We start from the raw sequence: 18,153 nt of genomic DNA, 5'->3' as shown, positions 1-18,153 counted from the left end.
TGTGAGCAAATCCTGCCCAGACTGATCCAGCATGGCCATTTATAATATGGTACGTTTTACTGCCAGGGGGTTGAGAGAGCTTTAATACATGATCAGACGTTCATTTTATCTAATTGTTTAGTAGGTGTAAAAGTTACTTTATCAGAAATGTCAGGGCACAGAACAACCTGTAATGAAAAGTGGGTGTAATACACTCTCATCACCAGAAGGTGGTGCTGTGTGCTCACACTGCACATCAGTGGACTCCTTCCTGTGCAGACCTACAACTGCTGACATGCTGGGAGTTGTAGTCTTGACATTACCGTGAATTGTAATATTTTACCTTTCTTATATGTATTGATATTCTGAATATATTATTTTGGAATGTACTCCTTGTGCTGGAGATGGATACCAGTCTGCACTCCCGTACACTAAGGACACCGTCGTCTTAAAAGCCAGTATTTTTTGCAGGAGCAGTGTAGTCAGACATCTGACATTTCCTATCTTTTATAGAAGTCTTAACCTTCCAAACGGCTCTCTGTCCGCGTCATTCGATTTCTGTGCATTTCTATGAATGGGGGGTTGTCACGGTTCCACCTTAAAAATGCGACTGTTCTGTAACGGGACAGAGGAGAACTCCCAAGTTTAGCCCTACTGGTCTACATGTCCCTTCCTCGCCTCGTGTTTGGCATCAGTCTTGGTGAATTTCCAACTTTGCCTTTGGGTCCAGCAGCGTGTGCGGATTAATGTCATCATCTCCGCTCTTAGGTTCTGTCCACAGTCTTTGTGGAGTTTTCGGAGCAGAAACTGTGGGAAACTCAGTATTTAAGGAGTTTTGAGATTTGGAGAGTTTCTGCCCAAAAACAAACCTCAAGAAGCTGTGTGCACATAGCCGTAGGCCCCATTTCATGACCTTGTTTTTGCCGGTTTTCTGGCAGGAAACAACTTTAAACATTTTTGTGCAACTATGAATTGTGCAGAAGTTGTGACTTTTGTTGATTTTCCGCTAGTCTGTCAGCTCTGCCATAATGGATTATTACACATTTAGAGGTCGCAGGCAGAGGAAATGTTATCATGGTAAGATGGTTTCCCACCTAGGATTTGGATATGGCATTACTTTGTGATCCCACCCTTCGTTAGGTCAAAAAATCAGTGCATAATAATCTATTTAAAAAAATAACATGGTGGAGATTCACTTTAAGGTAGCGACACGATTAATCTGAGATTCGCTTTGTTAGTATGTCCACAACTGACTGATGCCCTATAGCAACCTGTTTATAGCCTGAGCACCAGATCAGCACCAGATAGAAGGGAGGAATCTGCAGGTCGTTGTCAGGCTGCTCTCCCCCTGCGATGCCAGGCATTCTCCAGGACTACACTGCTGATCTGTCCTTTATGTGGTGCCACTGAATCAGTTGTGTGTCTGTGCTCAGAAAACAACAAATTCTAATGTCCTGTAGTAGACCAGGTCTCAGGAACATGACCACACAGTACTTCCCCTGAGGAACCCCCTTCTGTACAGGAAACACTACCACACAGTACTTCCCCTGAGGAACCCCCTTCTGTACAGGAAACACTACCACAGAGTACTTCCCCCTGAGGAACCCCCCTCTGTACAGGAAACACGACCACACAGTACTTCACCTGAGGGCCCGTGTCTGTACAGGAAACATGACCCCACGGTACTTCCCCTGAGGAACCCCCTCTACAGGAAACACTACCACACAGTACTTCCCCTGAGGAACCCCCTTCTGTACAGGAAACACTACCACAGAGTACTTCCCCCTGAGGAACCCCCCTCTGTACAGGAAACACGACCACACAGTACTTCACCTGAGGGCCCGTGTCTGTACAGGAAACATGACCCCACGGTACTTCCCCTGAGGAACCCCCTCTGTACAGGAAACACTACCACACAGTACTTCCCCTGAGGAACCCCCTTCTGTACAGGAAACACTACCACAGAGTACTTCCCCCTGAGAAACCCCTCTCTGTACATGAAACACGACTACACAGTACTTCCCCTAAGGACCCACCTCTGTACAGGAAACACTACCACACAGTACTTCCCCTAAGGGGCCGTGTCTGTAAAGGAAACGACCATGCCGTACTGTCCCCGAGGAACCCGCCTCTGTACAGGAAACATGACCCCACAGTACTTCCCCTGAGGGCCCGTGTGTGTACAGGAAATGGCCACAGTACTTCCCATGAGGAACCCCCCTCTGTGCAGGAAACACGAAAACAGTACTGCCCCCGAGGGACCCACCTCATACAGAAAACATGACCACAGTACTGCCCCTGAGGGACCAGCCTCTGTACAGGAAACATGACCACACAGTTCTCAGGAACCCGCCTCTGTACAGGAAACAACCACACAGTACTGCCCCTGAGGAACCTGCCTGTGTACAGGAAACATGACCACACAGTACTGCCCCTGAGGAACCCACCTCTGTACAGGAAACAATCATTTGTAACTACAGTTCTTTTTTAATGGTAACTTTCTAGATTTTGAAATATTTATGAAGGGGGTTTTCTTATCTCTGACCTTCTGTGCACAGAGTGCGTGTAGTTGCTGCGTAGTCGTATATGATCTGTATCTATAGTGTCTGTATATCTCCTGTGGTGTATAGGTGTGTAGTGCTGGTACCTTGGTGCTTCATATGTAATGTGGTACTCGGGATGCCGTTCCGTTTCTACAGCTGAGGATTTATAAATATATTGCATTTTTTTGTTACACATACACCATTGTAATGTATTTCAGCATTTATATGTGGCAAACCTTAGAATAAATGTAATTATTGATGGTGATGGCTTCCATATTTGCTTTTCCACTGGTGGTAATAAAGGAACATTGTGTAATTGTGGTCTATTCTTCTGTACATAATGATAGAAACACAACCTGAAAATGTCTGCCCTTGGAGGTGTAAAGAGACAAGTAAAGCAAGTCTTCACATTCCAGCATCATCTTACAGTCAAGATGCAGCAAAATAAGGTATTTGGGAATGGGGGAATTATTAGAGAGGGGAGCCCCCTGTTTATGGCGAGCTTACACCTTTCAAAGTGTGTGACTCTGCAGGTCCCACACTACCATGTATAACATATGCTGTATATATGTGTATATAATGGGGGGGAAAATATTTGATCCCTTGCTGATTTTGTAAGTTTGCCCACTGACAAAGATATGAACAGTCTATAATTTTAAGTGTAGGTTAATTTTAACATTGAGAGAGAGAATATCAAAAAGTAAAATCCAGAAAATCACATTGTATAAATTATATAAATTTATTTGCATTTTGCAGTGAGAAATAAGTATTTGATCCCCTACCAACTATTAAGAGTTCTGGCTCCTACAGACCAGTTAGACACTCCTAATCAACTTGTTACCTGCAATAAAGACAGCTGTCTTACATAGTCACCTTTATAAAAGACTCCTGTCCATAGACTCAAATAATCAGTCAGACAATAACCTCTACAACATGGGCAAGACCAAAGAGCTTTCTAAGGATGTCAAAACAAGATCATAGACCTGCACAAAGCTGGAATGGGCTATAAAACCATAAGTAAGATGCTGGATGAGGAGACAATTGTTTGTACAATAGTAATAAAATGGAAGAAACTCAAAATGACTGTCAGTCAACATCGATCTGGGGCACCATGCAAAATCTCACCTCGTGGGGTAACCTTGATCGTAAGGAAGGCGAGAGATCAGCCTAAAACTAAACAGGGGAACATGTTTATGATCTCAAGGCAGCTGGGACCATAGTCCCCAAGAAAACCATTGCTAACACATTACACCGTAGTGCCTGCAAGGTCCTCCTGCTCAAGAAGGCACATGTGCAAGCCCTTCTGAAGTTTACCAATGAACACCTGTATGATTCTGTGAGTGACTGGGAGAAGGTGCTATGGGCAGATGAGACAAAAATTTAGGTCTTTGGCATTAACTCAACTTGCCTTGTTTGGAGGAAAAGAAATGCTACCTATGACCCAAAGAACATCATCCCCACTGTCAAGCATGGAGGTGGAAACATGTTTTGGGGGTGTTTCTCTGCTAAGGGCACAGAATTACTTCACTGCATCAATGGGAGAATGGATGGAGCCATGTACCATAATATCCCGAGTGGCAACCTCCTCTCTGCCATGACATAAAAAAATGGGCCATGGCTGGGTCTGCCACCTAGACAATGACCCAAAACATACAGGGAAGGCAACAAAGGAGTGGCTCAAAATGAAGCACATTAAGGTCATGCAGTCTCCAGACCTTAATCCCATAGAAAACTTATGGAGGGAGTTGAAGCTCCGAGTTGCCAACTGACAGCACCAAAATCTTAATGATGTAGAGATGATCTGCAAAGAGGAGTGGACCAAAATTCCTCCTGACATGTGCGCAAACCTCATCATCAACTACAAAAAACGTCTGACTGCTGTGCTTGCCAACAAGGGTTTTGCCACCAAGTAATAAGTCTTGTTTGCCAGAGGAATCAAATACTTATTTCTCACTGCAAAATGCAAATACATTTATATTATTTATACAACGTGATTTTGTGGATTTTATTTTTGATATTCTATCATTGTTAAAATTAACCTACCCATAAAATTATAAGATTGCCTTGTGCAGGCATGTACTACGGAGGACAGAGAATGAACTTCAATCCAATATTGCAGCCAGCGGGTAAGGAAAGGGTGAATCAAACAGCCGAAAACCCCGCCTCTATGGCTGAAAATTGTTCCCTCCAAATTCAGGTGACAGAGTCCCTTTAAATACTGTGGGTCATATTGCTTTACACCAAACCTGGGTAAAGCAGGGCCCGTGGGCCACATCCGGCCCTCTGGCTGTCTCAGTCCGGCCCACGGACCGAGACATCTGTGGGGCTGAAAACCTGAGGGCCACACCGTGCCCGCCCGCTCGCTCGCTGTCTCCCGCAGTCAGCATTGGTGGAGGAGGGGCCTCCAGATATCTGAGGAGGGGCCTCCAGATATATCGGGAGGCTGTGTGGGGCTCATGCTGTACATGGGGAGGCTGTGTGGGGCTCACGCCGTGTATAGGGAGGCTGTGTGGGGCTCACACCGTATATAGGGAGGCTGTGTGAGGCTCATGCTGCATATGTAGTAGGCTGTGTGAGGCTCATGCTGTATATAAGGGGCTGTGGGGGGTTCAAAGATATATAGGGGGTGTCAGCATACTTACTTATGCTCAATATTAAGTGATACAATCAATATTAATAAATTAATATTGAGTAGAATTAATTTCAAGCAATTAGTTTGGCTCTCCACAACAGTCATGGTCTCTCATGTGGCCCCTCGGGAAAATTAATTGCCCACCCCTGCTTTACACCTATGTTCCAAAATGGTCTACTTGGTCATTGTGTTATTCTGTTGTTAGTTTTCAGTGTATAAATACTTTTTTTATAATAAAATTTGTTACTTTTTATCTTTATTTTTATGTTTGTTTTTTTCTTAAAATCCGCAGCATTTTTGAGTTAAACATACCTGGTGAGATCCTACAGCCAGCATCTGATACATATGCATTCAGCCAGTGTCTAATATGTGTCCGTACAGCCAGCATCTGATACGTGTATGTACAGCCAGCATCTTATACATGTCTGTACAGCCAGCGTCTGATACGTGTCCGTACAGCCAGGGTCTGATACGTGTCCGTGCAGCCGGCGTCTGATAGGTGTCCGTACAGCCAGTGTCTAATACATGTCCGTGGAATCGGCAGCATGTATCCCGTCAGGTTCACTTTAAAAAATATGTTAACCTAGGACACCCTTTTCTGTGCACCCTGTTAGGCCACATGGAGAAAGTGTCCACAGGGAGAATGATCAGATCACAGCAGAGGGGCCACCTACGATCACTGAACAAAACAGTTACTATAAAAGGGTTATTGCCTCATAGGAACTCCTAAAACTTTCCCATGGTACCTGTGATGAGCCAGACAGTAACCTGATCTGGCTGCTGCAGGATTAGAAGGCAGCTACTCATGTATTAGGGGTTTGTCTCAGGTGGGCCAACCCCGCTACCAGAGATCCATCTGCTCTAATAACACACATGGACAGCGCTCGACCTGATGAGACATCCATTTTACTTCTAGTGATGAGCGAATAGCACTGTTGCTCTGGTCTCCCCATTCTCGGGTGGTCTCCAAGTATCTTGTAGTGCTCAGACATCTAGTTTTCGTCGCCTCAGCTGCATTATTTACAGCTGCTGGACAGCCTGAACACATGTGGGAATTCCCTAACAAACAGGCATTCCTCACATGTACTCAGGCTGTCTAGCAGCTGTAAATCATGCAGCTGAGGCCAATGAAAACTAAATGTCCCAGCACTAACAAATACTCAGAGACCACCCGAGCAAAAGTGCTATTCGCTCATCACTTCTAGCTTCCCCAAATACTGCACTTTATATTATTGTAATTTCACTATATTTTAGCTACTTTTTGTGTCTTCTCTTGAGTTTTATCGCTTTAGCGTTATCATGAACTTTACAGCAGGTTCAGATCCATATCTCGGGGAAACTTCTTGAAGTTTATTAAAGCAATTCAGAAGCAAGTTCACTATTCTTGTTAGTGAAAAGCACAGATACTTTATTGGGACAATGTTGTGCTTAGGTAACAGTGCCCAGTGAAGAGACCATGAAAAGAAACATTCCCTTTGATGTGAATGGGGCTTGATTGACAATTGCCGAGAGGCGGTGACCTGTCTGAAAGAAAAAAAAAGGATTGGCAGTCGAGAATCAGACATGCCAGATCTTTAACTCCCCCAGCAATTATCGTTTGGGTTCCCCTATACACAGGAGACTATTGCCGAATTCATTAATATCGGCCAACATAGACTTATCTGTATGTGGTCCTTATTCCTCAACCCCCCATACATATGCATGCTCAACTTATTTGAGTGTGCCTGTGCTCACATTATCGAGGAGGGAATAATCCATTACGACCCATCTCGCTCAGCCCAATAGACTATAAACTTAAAGGATCACATACTGTATGTTGAATCCAACTTTTGTCACTGAAAAACAGTCAGTTGAAGAGGTTTTTTTTATTTCAGCTCTGAAGTGGTCTATTAGAGTTAGGTCCATGCACCCAATGTTCTACTCACAATCTTTAGCTCTTCCCAGCACACTTCTGGTCCTGCGCCACCATCTTATGATTGAAACTTCTGACTGACCAGACGTCAGTGGGGCAGCTTGAGTGTTCCGCCAACATCTTCCATCAGGGAAATCCATGATCTGGCAAAACCTACTTATTCCAATAGTAGAATCATATGCAGCATTGACCAATTGAGCTCAACTCAGCAGGGCCTCCCACCGGGTCTAAAAGCAATATAGAAGTTCAGGAAAGCTGAGGCTCTATGAAATTATTTCCCTGACAAATGAGCCCTCTTCCCGCTCAGACAGCTATTTATGTCGGACCCGCCCCCATCAGTCAGGTGTCCTGAACTACTCAGGTCCGAAATCTCTTCCCCCTGAAACACTGGTGACAGTCCCGACAGTTCCGGCCCAGACACACAAGAGAGACGTCAAGTTTGGCTCTCCTCTCTACAAACACATGCATGATCAGCCAAGCTAAGCGTGCGTGTGTATGAATCGGCTGGGAGGTAAAGTTGTCAGCCAAATCCTATCTAGAGTGTATTGCTGCCTTAAAGGGATATTTTGATCCTGAAGAGTTATTAACAATTTCACTTATCTAATGGCTAGGCAATTACTAGCAGATTGTTTGGGTTACGGGTTATCCCTTATGTGACGGAATTGTCCAGTGTGCTCTCTGCCATGCCATTTACATATAATACCTATGAGATTGATGCCGTACTCAGACATTTTTGTCAGTCCCATAGACAGTCAGTGTAGCAATAATCAGTCACTACTCCATTGATAGAGGAGATTCAGGACCAGCTGTTCTGCTGATCAGTGGGGGTCCCAGCAGTCTGACCAGTGTTTTTTTTATATTTATTAATTTTTACAATCTGAATGCCCCTGTGAGTAGTGACAGTAGGAGCTGGTAGTTTTCTGGACCTTGTGTCAGGAATCCCAATGAGGAACACTACAATCGACATCTGACAAGCCGGAGATAACAGAACAGAACTTTGCAGACAAGCAAATAAATGGTGACATTAGATTCCATGTCCCTATAACCCTGTGGAGCTATTGTAATTTGTATGCTTTCTTCCTGGCAGATGTGGTCATGTACGATGCCACCTTTTTTCTCTTTTTGGATTCCCCCCAATGCTAATTGCAGATAATTGGCTGCTGTTTGCGTACAGGGCTCGCAGTGTGCAGAATAACAGGCGGCTCAGCCAATTCATACGGCACGGAATACCCAGAGTCATCCGAAATCTGACGTCATTGGAAACCTCATAATTATCTTATTAGAGCTCAATTACAGTAACATTTGGCTTGGGGGAGGAAGCATAAGTGATTACTTCCAATTGCAAGGTCAATTTCTGGTGGAATCTCACTGTGTCCTTCCTAAACTCTTCACTGCTGGATGGGAAGAGGCAGAACAGGAGATAAATGCTCCATCTACTAACAACTACGGACCGGGCCAAGCAGCTGACACATGACATCTGCACTAATATTCCTTGAGGCATTTCAGCATTTGACCTTATAAAAGAAGAGCTGCATTAAAATGCCAAACATCTTCCTTCTTTATTTTAACTCTTTAAATACCCTTTTTTGACAAATCAATAATACAGACTATTGCCATTTTTTGCAACCATTCAAGGTGCCACATTGCATCTAAAATGAAAACTGATGTCATTTTGCAAACAGTCCATAAAAGTCTACTGCCATCTTGACGCTACAGTTCCCATGAAGATCCGTTTCCATGGTAAAAGACTACAATAAAACTGTGTCGTCTGACCTTGCAACGGAACTCCCATCTTTCCTCTATGTCTTATGTTTCATCAGAGGCGTAGCTAGGGGTTCAGCTCAGGGGGGGCGAAACATGTGAGTGGGCCCCTAACAGGCGGACATATCATTAGCGCAAACTATGCGGCAGCACATGGGCCCAAGAGTTAAGGGGGCTCATTTCTACCTCTAAATAAGGTGCAATTTTGTATTTTTAGAAGTTCTTGGGCTGCAAAGGGCCCATATATTGTTATTGCACATGGGCCCTTATCTGTCTGTGTCCACCTGTGGCCCTTAACCAGGTAACCATGACTGTAACTACGGAGGGTATAGGGGAACCTCAGGAGATGACCGCACTGTTATTGAAAATAAATCTCTATACAATAACCAGCACTGATATTACCGCCATACGGTAATACCATATAGTGGTAGATACCAGTCCTGCATGACATAGAGAGATCACAGTACAGTTATAGATGGTGACTTACAGAGGATGTTCTTTCCGGTGGAGCCATTCACTTTTCCCATCTTGTCCAGACTGACAAACTGTGTATACTATTACTTCAACATTTTTCAGTCACCGCTCTGTGTATAGAGAGTGGCGGCTGTAACTGATGCCCAGGGACAGACTGACAGCCGCTACAGCACTATCTGCCACCCAGTTGTTAGGCTTCAATGCTTCGTAAGTGCCTACTCAATATTTAGGAGTCCCCCTATGTACAGTAATAATGGCCCCAGCATCGCTCATGAGAGCAGGAGGTCATGTGACGATTTTCTTCTATTGAGAGAAGTCAAACTTGTCTAGTCAACATGTGCAAATAGCAAACGTGGTTGGTCGCATGACCGCCTGATCACACCAGTGGTCTTGGGGTCTCATGACGGCAGGTGCACCCCATCATGATTTGGCAGTCTGTAGAGTGACTGCAGACAATTATCCCAAGCCTTTAATAACTTAAAGGGAACCTGTCACCCCCCCCCCCCCCCAGGGCCTATTAAGGTAATAGAGCCAGCTGCCTTCAGCAGCACTAAGGCTGCATTCTGTGAAGGTGGCTCTTATGTTTTTGATCCCTAATAACGCTGGAATATTCACTTTTATAAATTGTGCGCCATACCTGTATTGAGTCCGGGGGGTACGTTTTCTCCCCCTGACTCAGCCGCCTCGCAGCCGTCCATCATCCCACTGAGCACCGCCTCCTTTCTTTCTTGTCCCGTCACCGGCGCTCTGCAATTATTTCTCAGGCATGCGCAGTGCGCGCTGCCCTGGAACTTATATCAAGTGATGTAAGTAGATCGCACCTGCGCACAGCGCCAGATTCCCAGCCGTACAGTGTGAATAAATCATAACACACTGCGGGGCGGGATCTTGGTCCTCCGCTACATGCAGGTGTGATATCAGTACACCAGCTGATGTGAGCTCCAGGGCAGCGTACACGGCGCATGCCCGAAAAATGAGAGCCTAGGCATCGGCGCCCGGTGGGATGATGGACGGCTGGGAGGCGGTTGTGTCCGGGGACAAAAGACGTACCCCCCCAGACTCAATACAGGTATGGCACACAATTTATAAAAGTTAATATTTCAGCGTTATTAGGGATCAAAAACATAAGAGCCACATTCACAGAATGCAGCCTTAGTGCCACTGAAGGTGGCTCTATTACCTTAATAGGCCCTGGGGGGGGGTGACATGTTCCCTTTAATAATTTAATTATAAGCAATGTATTCTTATAACATAGAATGCAGCCCGTGGTTACTGTATTGTTATACTTGTTAGGGGGCAGACGGACTGATGTATTTCTCATGTGAGGATCGCATTGCAATCCTCGGACTGACCGTCGGCTCTCCTGACCTGAGGCTGACAGTTGCATAGTAATCTATCACGCTGTCACGCTTATGTCAGGAGAGGTGTCAGGGCCAGTCCGAGGATTGCAATGCGATCGTCGCATAAGTTATACAGTGTCTGTCTGCGCCCTTATGTTAAATACTTATCATTGTTATAGTAATATTAACCTTCTTTGCTATGCTTGTTTAACTAATACTTATAATAGACCCAGCTCGCAATAATAAAAAGCCCCCGACCTCCCCATCTCCAGCCCCCAAGACAGCAACTATTAGGGTATGTTTCCACAGGGTGTATTGCTTGGGTTTTTGCTGGGGATTGGACGCTGTGTACATCCGCAGCGTCCAGATGTTACAGCACAGTGGAGGGGATTTTATGAAATCCCTCTCCACTATGTGTACATAGACGCAGGTGGCAGACCTGCGTAACCGGACATGTGGCGTGTCTTTCGAGACAGCAGCGTGTCTATTTATCTTGTGGAGATGCTCCGTCTCCACAAGATAAATATAACAGTCTATGAATAGGATGTGGTGATTCCACCTGTGTTCAATGAATATATGCGGAATCACCGCGCGTACAACAGGGGGCAGCGCTTTGGGCGGAGCGGGGTATCTGCTGCTTCCAAAGCGCTGCCAATACACCTCGAGGACACATACCCTCACATATGATGGAGTGAATATCTCATAACATTAAACAGTATAATAATAATCAGCCCCCCAGTGCCCCCTCACCCACGTCAGCCCTCATAATACCCTCAAACTCTCCCATTCACCCCCAGTACCCTGTCCCCCTCCCACAATACCACCATCCTCTCTCATTCACCCCCACAGTGCCCTGTCCCCCTGCACACCCACAATAACCCCCATCGTTTCACATTTACCCCACAGTGCCCTGTCCTCCTCTCCCACTTCAGCCCGTACAATACCACAATCCTCTCACATTCACCCCCACAGTGACCATGATATGCCTGAATCGAATTACTCTAGTAAATTCCCTCCCCACTTACTGATGAAGTTTTCAGGCAGACAGTGAGGAGAACCAGGAAGTGTCCAGATAGATGCACGGACGGCACTAGGACCCAGCGTGCCTCAGCCAAACCAAGCGTGCACACACTGCACAGCCAGAAAGTAACTGCAGCTGCTGCTGCTGCCAGGAAGAGACTCCTCGGGTGAGACCACATTGCACTCTGCACGGAGGGAGGCTCTGCAGCCGGCATTGTGCTGCTCTCTCCCTGACACCTCAGACACGGCAGTGGATCTCCCGGTGGGCCCCTTCAGGTGACTGGGCCCGGGGCAATGGCCCCCTCTGCCCCCCCAGTAGCTACGCTACTGTGTTTCATCATTTCTTCAGAATTAGACAAGATAACTGCAGATTACACAGGGTGTAGCAGAGAATGAAGAGACACATTAACAGCTGGGAACCCACTGGGGCAGAGAAAAACTTGGGTAACATTGCAGGACCTTTGCTGACCTTATGGAGAGTGGTATGGGATAGAACAGGGGTTTTAAAAAGTAACCTGTAAAGAACTATTTACCTGCAGATATAGGGTTAATCTGCAGGTTAACAGTTAGAAAAGTTCCTGGTCACTTTTCTAAAAGTGCAGTTCCCAGGAGAAAATGGATTTTATGCTTCCCAGGAGCTGCCGGCTTTCAGTCATGCAGGCGTGCTGGCACAACATTGTGTACGGGGACTGTAAGCACACTCCGGCACTAGCAGCCAGCTCTGCACTTATGTACTACACAGCCATCTTGTCAACGTTCCGTTGCTCAAGTGACCAGTAACTGTTATGATCTGGTGGCTTAAGAGCAGCATGGGACGTACTCTGGAGAAGGTGGTACCTGTACTGACCGCAGACCCTGAACCTAACACCGCAACTAGAAGTAGCCATGGAATGTACCTAGCGCTCCCTAGACATCTCGACACAGCCGGAGGACTAATTACCCCTAGAGATAGAAAAGGGAAAACTATCTTGCCTCAGAGAAAATCCCCAAAGAACAGGCAGCCCCCCACAAATATTGACTGTGAGAGGAGAGGGAAAAAACATACACAGACTGAAATGAGAATTTAGCAAAGGAGGCCACTTCTAGCTAAATAGAAAGGACAGGACAGAGTACTATGCGGTCAGTATTAAAACACTAGAAAATATCCACCACAGAAAATACAAAAACTCCACAGCTAACTAAAGACATGGAGGGTATATCTGCATCTCCAGAGATACCAGATTGGCTAAACAAATCCTTATACAGACCAAGCTGGACAAGACAAAACATGGAAAATAACTGAACAATAAGACCACAGCATGTGGACAGCAAAATCAAGGCCAGAACTTATCTTTGTTGAAAAGAACTGCAAAGCAGAAGAGACCAGGCAGGGATGTGAATCCTCCAGGAACAATGGACAACTGGCACTGACTAAAGGGTGAAGCAAGACTAAATAGCCCTGTCCAAATTGCAAAAAGTGAAAACACCTGATAAATGCTGTGATTCAGAGACAGCAGCGCTACCACTTACAACCACCGGAGGGAGCCCAAGAGCAGAATTCACAACAGTACCCCCCCCTTGAGGAGGGGTCACCGAACCCTCACCAGAGCCCCCAGGCCGATCCGGACGAGCCAAATGAAAGGCACGAACCAAATCATCAGCATGAACATCGGAGGCAACAACCCAAGAATTATCCTCCTGGCCATAACCCTTCCATTTGACAAGATACTGAAGCCTCCGCCTCGCAAAACGAGAATCCAAAATCTTCTCAACCACATACTCCAACTCCCCATCAATCAACACCAGCGCAGGAGGATCAACAGAGGGAACAACGGGCACCACATATTTCCGCAACAAAGATCTATGAAAAACATTATGGATGGAAAAAGAGGCTGGAAGGGCCAAACGAAAAGACACTGGATTGATAATCTCAGAAATCCTATAAGGGCCAATAAACCGAGGCTTAAACTTAGGGGAAGAAACCTTCATAGGGACATGACGGGAAGACAACCAGACCAAATCCCCAACCCGAAGCCAGGAACCAACAGCGATGACGGTTAGCAAAACGCTGAGCCCCTTCCTGAGACAACACCAAATTGTCAACGACATGAGCCCAAATTTGCTGCAACCTGTCAACCACAGAGTCCACCCCAGGACAATCAGAAGGCTCAACCTGCCCTGAAGAAAAACGAGGATGAAAACCAGAGTTACAAAAGAAGGGTGAAACCAAGGTAGCAGAACTAGCCCGATTATTAAGGGCAAACTCGGCCAATGGCAAGAAAGCCACCCAATCATCCTCATCAGCAGACACAAAGCATCTCAAATAAGTTTCCAAAGTCTGATTAGTTCGCTCGGTTTGGCCATTTGTCTGAGGATGAAATGCGGAAGAAAAAGACAAATCTATGCCCAGCCTAGCACAAAAGGCCCGCCAAAACCTAGAAACAAACTGGGAACCTCTATCGGACACAATGTTCTCCGGAATGCCATGCAAATGAACCACATGCTGAAAAAACAATGGAACCAAATCAGAAGAGGAAGGCAACTTAGGCAAAGGTACCAAATGAACCATCTTAGAAAACCGGTCACAAACCACCCAGATAACTGACATCCTCTGGGAAACCGGAAGATCCGAAATAAAATCCATAGAAATATGCGTCCAAGGCCTCTCAGGGACCGGCAAAGGCAAAAGCAACCCACTAGCGCGGGAACAGCAAGGCTTGGCCCGCGCACAAGTCCCACAGGACTGCACAAAAGAACGCACATCCCGTGACAAAGAAGGCCACCAAAAGGACCTACCAACCAAATCTCTGGTACCAAAAATCCCAGGATGACCGGCCAACACAGAACAATGAACCTCCGAAATCACTTTACTAGTCCATCTGTCAGGAACAAACAATTTCCCCACTGGACAGCGGTCAGGTTTATCAGCCTGAAATTTCTGAAGAACCCGTCGTAAATCAGGAGAGATGGCAGAAAGAATCACCCCTTCCTTCAGAATACCGACCGGCTCAAGGACCCCAGGAGAATCAGGCAAAAAGCTCCTAGAGAGGGCATCAGCCTTAACATTCTTAGAACCCGGAAGATACGAGACCACAAAATCAAAACGGGAGAAAAACAGGGACCATCGGGCCTGTCTAGGATTCAGCCGTTTGGCAGACTCGAGGTAAATCAGATTCTTATGATCGGTCAAGACCACAATACGATGCTTGGCCCCCTCAAGCCAATGTCGCCACTCCTCAAATGCCCACTTCATAGCCAACAACTCACGATTGCCGACATTATAATTGCGTTCCGCAGGCGAAAACTTTCGAGAAAAGAAGGCACACGGTTTCATCAAGGAACCATCAGAATTCCTCTGAGACAAAACGGCCCCTGCCCCAATCTCAGAAGCGTCAACCTCAACCTGAAAAGGAAGAGAAACATCCGGCTGACGCAACACAGGGGCAGAAGTAAATCGGCGTTTAAGCTCCTGAAAGGCAGAAACAGCTGCAGAGGACCAATTCGTAACATCAGCGACTTTCTTCGTCAAATCGGTCAGGGGTTTAACCACACTGGAGAAGTTGGCAATGAAACGGCGATAAAAATTAGCAAAGCCCAAAAATTTCTGAAGGCTCTTCACGGATGTGGGCTGGATCCAATCATGAATGGCCTGAACCTTAACCGGATCCATTTCTATAGATGAGGGAGAAAAAATGAAGCCCAAAAAAGAAATCTTCTGTACTCCAAAGAGGCACTTAGACCCCTTCACAAACAAGGCATTATCACGAAGTATCTGAAATACCATCCTGACTTGTTTCACATGAGACTCCCAATCATCTGAAAAAATCAAAATATCATCCAAATATACAATCATGAATTTATCAAGATAATTCCGAAATATATCATGCATGAAGGACTGAAACACAGATGGAGCATTAGAGAGTCCGAATGGCTTCACAAGGTATTCAAAATGGCCTTCGGGCGTATTAAACGCAGTTTTCCATTCGTCCCCCTGCTTAATACGAACCAGATTATATGCCCCTCGAAGGTCAATCTTAGTAAACCAACTAGCCCCCTTAATCCTAGCAAACAGATCAGAAAGCAAAGGCAAAGGGTATTGGAATTTGACCGTGATCTTATTCAAGAGGCGATAATCAATACAAGGTCTCAAGGAGCCATCTTTTTTGGCAACAAAGAAAAAACCTGCTCCCAATGGTGAAGAAGATGGCCGAATATGCCCCTTCTCCAAGGACTCCTTCACATAGCTCCGCATGGCGGTATGTTCTGGCACAGACAGGTTGAAAAGTCGGCCTTTAGGGAACTTACAGCCTGGAATCAAGTCAATAGCACAATCACAGTCCCTATGCGGTGGAAGGGAACTGGACTTGGGCTCATTGAATACATCCTGGAAATCTGACAAAAACTCAGGAATTTCAGAAGAGGGGGAGGAGGCAATTGACATCACAGGAACGTCACCATGAACCCCCTGACAACCCCAACTAGTCACAGACATAGATTTCCAATCTGATACCGGATTATGCACCTGTAACCATGGGAAACCCAGCACAATGGCATCATGCAAATTATGCAACACCAGAAAACGACAATCTTCCTGATGGGCTGGCGCCATGGACATGGTCAGCTGTGTCCAAAACTGAGGTTTATTTTTAGCCAACTGTGTAGCATCAATGCCCCTCAAAGGAATAGGACTCTGCAAAGGCTGCAAGGGGAAACCACAACGTCTGGCAAATTCTAAGTCCATTAAATTTAGAGCGGCGCCTGAATCCACAAATGCCATGACAGAAAATGACGATAATGAGCAGATCAGGGTCACAGATAACAGAAATTTAGGTTGTACAGTACTGATGGTAACAGAACCAGCGATTCTCTTGGTACGCTTAGGGCAATCAGAAATAACATGAGCAGAATCACCGCAGTAAAAACACAACCTATTCTGACGTCTGAATCCTTGTCGTTCAGCTCTAGACACAATCCTATCACACTGCATAGGCTCAGGACTGTGCTCGGAAGACAATGCCATAGTGTGCACAACTCTGCGCTCGCGCAAGCGCCGATCAATCTGAATGGCCAGAGACATAGAATCACTCAGACCAGCAGGCGTGGGGAACCCCACCATAACATCTTTAACGGATTCAGAAAGACCCTTTCTGAAGATTGCCGCCAAGGCATCCTCATTCCATTTAGTCAGTACAGACCATTTTCTAAACTTCTGGCAATATGATTCTGCCACTTCTTGACCCTGAAACAGGGCCAACAAGGTCTTCTCAGCATGATCCACTGAATTAGGTTCGTCATACAATAACCCAAGCGCCTGAAAAAAAGGTGTCTACATTAAGCAACGCTGGATTCCCAGGTTCCAGGGCAAATGCCCAATCCTGGTGGTCACCACGCAGCAGAGATATAATAATTTTAACCTGCTGGATGGGATCACCAGAGGAACGGGGTTTCAGAGAAAAAAACAGTTTACAGTTATTTTTAAAGCTCAGAAATTTGGACCTATCCCCAAAAAACAAATCAGGAGTTGGAATTCTAGGCTCTAAAACTGGAGTCTGAACGATATAATCGGAAATACCCTGTACTCTAGCAGCAACACAAGAAGCCAATCCCTGAACATCCATACCAGCGCCGAACTCCTGAGCCACCCAGAGGCAAAGAGGGAAGAGAAAAAAAAAACACAACAGACTACAGAAAAAAAAATGGCTCAGCACTTTCCTTCCCTTCTTCTGAGATGCGGTTAACTCATTGTTGGCCAGTTGTACTGTTATGATCTGGTGGCTTAAGAGCAGCATGGGACGTACTCTGGAGAAGGTGGTACCTGTACTGACCGCAGACCCTGAACCTAACACCGCAACTAGAAGTAGCCGTGGAATGTACCTAGCGCTCCCTAGACATCTCGACACAGCCGGAGGACTAATTACCCCTAGAGATAGAAAAGGGAAAACTATCTTGCCTCAGAGAAAATCCCCAAAGAACAGGCAGCCCCCCACAAATATTGACTGTGAGAGGAGAGGGAAAAAACATACACAGACTGAAATGAGAATTTAGCAAAGGAGGCCACTTCTAGCTAAATAGAAAGGATAGGACAGAGTACTATGCGGTCAGTATTAAAACACTAGAAAATATCCACCACAGAAAATACAAAAACTCCACAGCTAACTAAAGACATGGAGGGTATATCTGCATCTCCAGAGATACCAGATTGGCTAAACAAATCCTTATACAGACCAAGCTGGACAAGACAAAACATGGAAAATAACTGAACAATAAGACCACAGCATGTGGACAGCAAAATCAAGGCCAGAACTTATCTTTGTTGAAAAGAACTGCAAAGCAGAAGAGACCAGGCAGGGATGTGAATCCTCCAGGAACAATGGACAACTGGCACTGACTAAAGGGTGAAGCAAGACTAAATAGCCCTGTCCAAATTGCAAAAAGTGAAAACACCTGATAAATGCTGTGATTCAGAGACAGCAGCGCTACCACTTACAACCACCGGAGGGAGCCCAAGAGCAG

The sequence above is a fragment of the Ranitomeya variabilis genome, chromosome 2 (genome assembly GCF_051348905.1).
Source record: "Ranitomeya variabilis isolate aRanVar5 chromosome 2, aRanVar5.hap1, whole genome shotgun sequence".
Taxonomy (NCBI): domain Eukaryota; kingdom Metazoa; phylum Chordata; class Amphibia; order Anura; family Dendrobatidae; genus Ranitomeya; species Ranitomeya variabilis.
This window is presented reverse-complemented; position numbering follows the sequence as displayed.